The 6,000-nt window shown below is 43.5% G+C and overlaps 1 long non-coding RNA gene across 2 annotated transcripts in view; it reads left to right on the top strand.

Annotated features, from left to right (window-relative positions):
* The first annotated feature begins 1,343 nt into the window (after positions 1-1,343).
* LOC118091360 (uncharacterized) overlaps positions 1,344-6,000 on the top strand; it is a 133,461-nt gene continuing 128,804 nt past the window's right edge. For both annotated transcript variants that reach the window (XR_004693376.2, XR_009558238.1), the window contains exon 1: positions 1,344-1,406. This is a non-coding gene — a long non-coding RNA (uncharacterized LOC118091360). The remainder of the gene's footprint in view (positions 1,407-6,000) is intronic.

Raw genomic sequence — 6,000 nt, 5'->3', positions numbered from 1 at the left:
AAGAGAATACACATTGAGTCAGTGCAGTGAACCACAGTTCTGTGAAGTGTACGCCATCATTTCTAGAACTCATTGTTTGGGAGAAACCTGTGGTTCTTGAGTGGTTGTTGGGTTCCAACTTGCATCAGCCTCAGTCAGTATGGCCAGTGGTCAGGGATGATGAAAATCAGGCCCAGCAGCGGGGCTGGTTGGGCAGGTTGAGGCCCCCGGGAGCTCAGATCTGCCAGAGTATTAATGCTGCGAGCCCTTCCATGCTGTGCTCAGGGCGTATCATTTTATTGCATTGTGTGCCATGGCCTTGCATGCTTATTATCCACAGAGCTGAACACCACTCGTGTATTGTGACCTAACAAATACCCGGGAGCTCATTGGTTTGTGCAGTCAAAAGTAGGGAGTGGAAAAGCTAGGCTCCCATGTATGGCTGGCGTACCGCATTCTGTTTGGGAGGTCATGTACGGGCCTCATCCAGAGTAATCACTTGTTGCTGTGAAGCAGGGATGAGAAACCTGTGGCCTTTCAGATCTTCTTGGATGCTACCTCCTTTTAGCCACAGGCAACATGGCCAATGGTCCCAAATGGCATCTGAAAGGTCAACATATACCTGAGCGTAATGAATGGGTAGTTGCTAGGTGCTAGGTGTGTTGAATGTTAGGTGCGGCTGGTGAATTTTGGTGTGGGGTGGGAGGGGATCTCAGGTGGATCTGGGTCCAATGCTTGGCTGTCTTCTATCCCTCCTGACCACAGCATCTTTAGGGTGCTGGGTGCTTGCTTGGGTGCCTTGATGGCTGCTCCCTGCTGGAGTCTTATTCAGGCACAATGAATGAATACCTGGCTGCAACCCTTTCTTGAGAACAGAACTTCTTTCCACAAAAAATTCCCTAATTCTATGCAAAGGTTTATGAATAAATCATTATTCATCACCCCAATCAAATAAATATTGAAGCTCCCAAACACAAGATGAGCAATATAATGTGAATAACAAGAGGAACTGGTATTGATGCTCGGCTAAATTATGCCACATACATATCTGTCCTGGGAGGAAAAAAAAAAGAATAAACAAGAGTACTGGTTATGCATTTTATCAGTTCCTAGGTTTTTAGTTATTCTGGATGCTGTTTATGTTTCTTGTACTGAGCATGTAAATATACTTATATACTCTCAACATGAAATAATATACATAATATTGCACTATATAGTGGATGAATGTTGCGACAATACATAAATTATATATTTGATCTAATAAATATATACCTGCAGTACATTGTGAAACCTCTTGCTTTTGAATACAGGATATTAGCTGATCCCCCCCCCCCCCGTGCTAACTTGGCAAATTCGTCTTATTGCAGTTTGAAAAAGAAGCAGAAGCAGAAAAGAAGTCACCAGGAATGCCTAGAGCACGTTCTACAGTAAGTGTTTAATTTGTTTTGTCTCTTATCAGCTTCAGTTTCTGGGGCAGCAATACAGGTGGAACATAATAGGCGAATGTTGTTGTTGTTGTTGTTTACTCGTGTCTGACTCTTCGTGACCCCATGGACCAGAGCGCACCAGGGACTCCTGTCTTCCACTGCCTCCCGCAGTTTGGTCAAACTCATGTTGGTAGCTTCAAGAACACTGTCCAACCATCTCGTCCTCTGTCGTCCCCTTTCCCAACATCAGGGTCTTTTCCAGGGAGTCTTGTCTTCTCACGAGGTGGCCAAAGTATTGGAGCCTCTGCTTCAGGATCTGTCCTTCCAGTGAGCACTCAGGGCTGATTTCCTTCAGAATGGATAGGTTTGATCTCAAGAGTCTCCTCCAGCACTATAATTCAAAAGCATCAATTCTTCGGCGATCAGTCTTCTTTATGGTCCAGCTCTCACTTCCATACATCACTACTGGGGAAACCATAGCTTTAACTATACGGACCTTTGTTGGCAAGGTGATGTCTCTGCTTTTTAAGATGCTGTCTAGGTTCATTATTGCTTTTCTCCCAAGAAGCAGTCGTCTTTTAATTTCGTGACTGCTGTCAGCATCTGCAGTGATCATGGAACCCAAGAAAGTAAAATCTCTCACTGCCTCCATTTCCCCCCCTTCTATTTGCCAGGAGGTGATGGGACCAGTGGCCATGATCTTAGTTTTTTTGATGTTGACACTTCACACCATATTTTGTGCTCTCCTCTTTCACCCTCATTATAAAAGGTTCTTTAATTCTTCCTTACTTTCTGCCATCAAGGTTGTGTCATAAGCATATCTGAGGTTGTTGATATTTCTTCCGGCAATCTTAATTCCGACTTGGGATTCATTCAGTCCAGCCTTTCGCATGATGAATTCTGCATATAAGTTAAATAAGCAGGGGGACAATATACAGCCTTGTCGTACTCCTTTCCCAATTTTGAACCAATCAGTTATTCCATAAACAGTTCTAACTGTAGCTTCTTGTCCCACATAGAGATTTCTCAGGAGACAGATGAGGTGATCAGGCACTCCCATTTCTTTAAGAACTTGCCATAGTTTGCTGTGGTCAACACAGTCAAATGCTTTTGAATAGTCAATGAAGCAGAAGTAGATTTTTTTCTGGAACTCTCTAGCTTTCTCCATTATCCAGCGAATGTTTGCAATTTGGTCTCTGGTTACTCTGCCCCTTCAAAATCCAGCTTGCACTTCTGGGAGCTCTCGGTCCACATACTGCTTAAGCCTGCCTTGTAGAATTTTAAGCATAACCTTGCTAGCATGTGAAATGAGCGCAATTGTGCGGTAGTTGGAGCATTCTTTGGCACTGCCCTTCTTTGGAATTGGGATGTAGACTGATCTTGTCCAATCCTCTGGCCATTGCTGAGTTTTCCAAACTTGCTGGCATATTGAGTGTACCACCTCAACAGCATCATCCTTTAAAATTTTGAATAGTTCAGCTGTAATATCATCACTTCCACTGGCCTTGTTATTAGCAGTGCTTTCTAAGGCCCATTTGACTTCACTCTCCAGGATGTCTGGCCCAAGGTCAGCAACCACACTACCTGTGTGTAGCAACTCTAATTTAGTTGTTTATCGCGATTTCAGATCTGGCCCTCCCCTTGTGTGTAATTACCGTTAGAACCAGCAGGCACTAGACATAATGAGGTATTGGAAAATACCTCCTTTGAGTGTTGCTAAAGATACTAATATTTATTGAAATGTGCTTTATGATTTCCGGAGTGGTCTTTTTTACCCCTGTTACACTGCAGATTGAGTAAGTTTTACTGAGCAAAATTCCCTACGGAGGCTGATAATGAATAAATTACTGTTCTGAGCACAACTGAAAAGGAGACCCTAAAAATAGCTCCCATTTTACCTTGTGTGTCAGCATTAATATTCAGAGCCTTAGTCTTCAACCCAACTGTATTGTATTCATGCCAATGGCATCTAGTGGGGAGAAAAGGGAGGTGGGCTCTAATAGCTGCGTTTTAGACCATTCTAAATGGGGAACATTTGCCATGAAATGTAAAATAAGTTGTTGGCCTTGTTACTGCACACTGTTTGCACGGAACGGCTTCTGGAGATCTGAATGCCCTTTAAATATATTTCCCCCCTTAATTTTATGGTCTGTAGTTCCAACATAAAATAACAGTGGAAATATATTTTTGTATGAAACAATAGATGTGGGACAGCTTCTTTAGAAAGATTTATATTACCAAGGATCCACATGAGCAATTGCTGTACAATTCCACAGATATGGGTGGCCTGAAAGACAGTTGAAATGATTTTAAAAAAATTGGCAGAGGAATTGCTGTACAATTCCACAGATATGGGTGGCCTTTAACCGTACATTTGGAATATAAAAGGAAAGGACCACTTAGCGGCTGCTAGAGGTGACTGGTGGTTGTGGTCTGGCGTGGCCATGGTGGTGCCAGGCAGATTTCCAGTTTTGGCACAGGCTGGGGGAAGATGTTACTTCCTCCTTACTGGCCACGCTGGCTGCTGGGGATCACCTGTGATTGCAGCAAATTGTGGGCAAGTTGGGGAGGGCATGGCTCTGGGACCAGACCAGAGGGAAAACTTCTTCCCTCTGGTCCACTCCATGGCTATTTATGCCAGCTGCACCCTGCACTCGGCCTCAGCCAGCACTGGATTCTCCACCCATCTACCCTAAGCATTATGCTGAAGACCTGCCCAGAGGTAATTGGGCAGGTCTTGCCAAATATCTTGTATTTGGGAATCTTTGGGTGCGGTATTCGGGGCCAGAGAGAATTATCCTTCAGACAAGATTGGGCCTGTCTAGGGGTTTTGCCTACTTTGTAGCAATTGTCGCAGCTTGATGGCAGATAAGGCATTGGGTTGGATTCTTAGTCAACATGGAATTGCGGGGAGAGGCAGGAGGCAGAAGCCCCAACCACCCAGTCCAAGGAACCAGGATATTCTGTTAAAGCGATCCAGGGGGAGGTACTTCCGTCCAGATGCCCAGACAGGGCTGATGAGCCCATAGCACTCTCAAAATGGTGATCTTGGTGGGGTCACCCTAATTCGATGTGTGATTCTTAACCATGGTTAATCCTGCCAAAAAATTATCAACCTGTAGCAGGTTGGTTGATAGAGGGTACACGCCTAAGATACATATTTTGGCAATGCAAATCCCCGAATACAACATATATTTTAGATGTTATTGTCAGTACTATATGCATTTTTATGCACAGTTTACCTCAGTATATGCATTTTTGTACATATTACTTTTCTGACAAACTGCAGCACAAAGAAGGATAGCTGTTTTGGTTTGCATATCATTTAGGAAAGTGTGAATGAGGTTGGTTCACCATTATTATTAGTAAATTTGTTAGTTGAATTATCTTGCCCAAGGCAACCTAAAGAGACTTAGAGCCTTTAAATACCCACTGAATCAAATTTCTCTCCTACAGCTACTTCCTATTTACTGTCCTCCCTCTCCCCACATTCTAGCTCACTTTCAGTTTTCAGTATGTTTTTGTGTATCCTTTGCATAGCTGCCAAGTTTTCCCTTTTCTCACGAGGAAGCCTATTCAGCATAAGGGAATTTCCCTTAAAAAAAGGGATAACTTGGCAGCTATGATCCTTTGTTCTGCTCTTTCCCCTCTCAACTGGCATCTGTTGAAATTCCTCAGAGAATCTTAACAGAATCACAAAGGTATTGGAAGCGTTAGCTCACCTGAGTGTGGTCAGCAGAAATCCTCAATATTGATTTGAACTAACCCCTTTTTTAGAAAAAGGTTCTGCCCCACAACTTTCCTCAACGGTTCATTGGTCTACAGAGAAACTTCAAATTGCATCAAGTGAGATGCCCGGTATCTAGCTTGTCTCATACTCCAGAGCTCCATGGGGGAAAGAAGAGGAATTAAACTGCAGCTTCCTTTGCTCATCTATATAAAAAAAAGAACGACAAAAGGGCAACAGAAAGAGCAAACCTCCTGCATCTTGCCTGAATCTCTACAGATGTATTCAGCATTCAATTTGATGTGTAGCTGACATCAAAGAATAATGACCCGAGTGAAGTTGGGTGACCAAGGGAATTTTGTGGCACATTTAATTTAAAGGCAAGCATTTCAAATGAACTTTGGTGCTGTGTGGCTGCTGTAGCCTCGGTAGTGGGGCACACACTTTCCAAGGATTGCCTAGCCTTTTGCTTTTATTTGTGGCTTATTAGCAAACTTGCGCACTTTGTCTAAAACTTTTCCATTTCCCAGGTGCTCCCCCTTCTCTTTCTTCACTTGCGATGCTCCTCACACATAGTGTGCCCTTCTTTATGCACATTATTTACGTAAAAATTCAAACTCTACAGTCTCTCCCCCCCCCTTTCATATTACTTCCTAGTTTTTCTCCCTTTCTCAGTGGTTGCCTAATGTAAATTCTGAGAGGGCTTTTGTACTTTGAGTACTCCGTGGAGTAGAAGTGGCAAACCTGTTGGATTACAACTCCATCATCTCTTGACCGTTGGCCACACCGACTGGGACTGTTGGAAGTTGGCATCTAAGAAAATCTGCATGGGCCCAGATTAGCCACCTCTGCCATAGAAGATTAAAT

This window comes from Zootoca vivipara, chromosome 10 (genome assembly GCF_963506605.1).
Source record: "Zootoca vivipara chromosome 10, rZooViv1.1, whole genome shotgun sequence".
NCBI lineage: Eukaryota > Metazoa > Chordata > Lepidosauria > Squamata > Lacertidae > Zootoca > Zootoca vivipara.
Note: the sequence above shows the minus strand (reverse complement) of the source record. Positions and strands in the feature narration are given on the sequence as shown.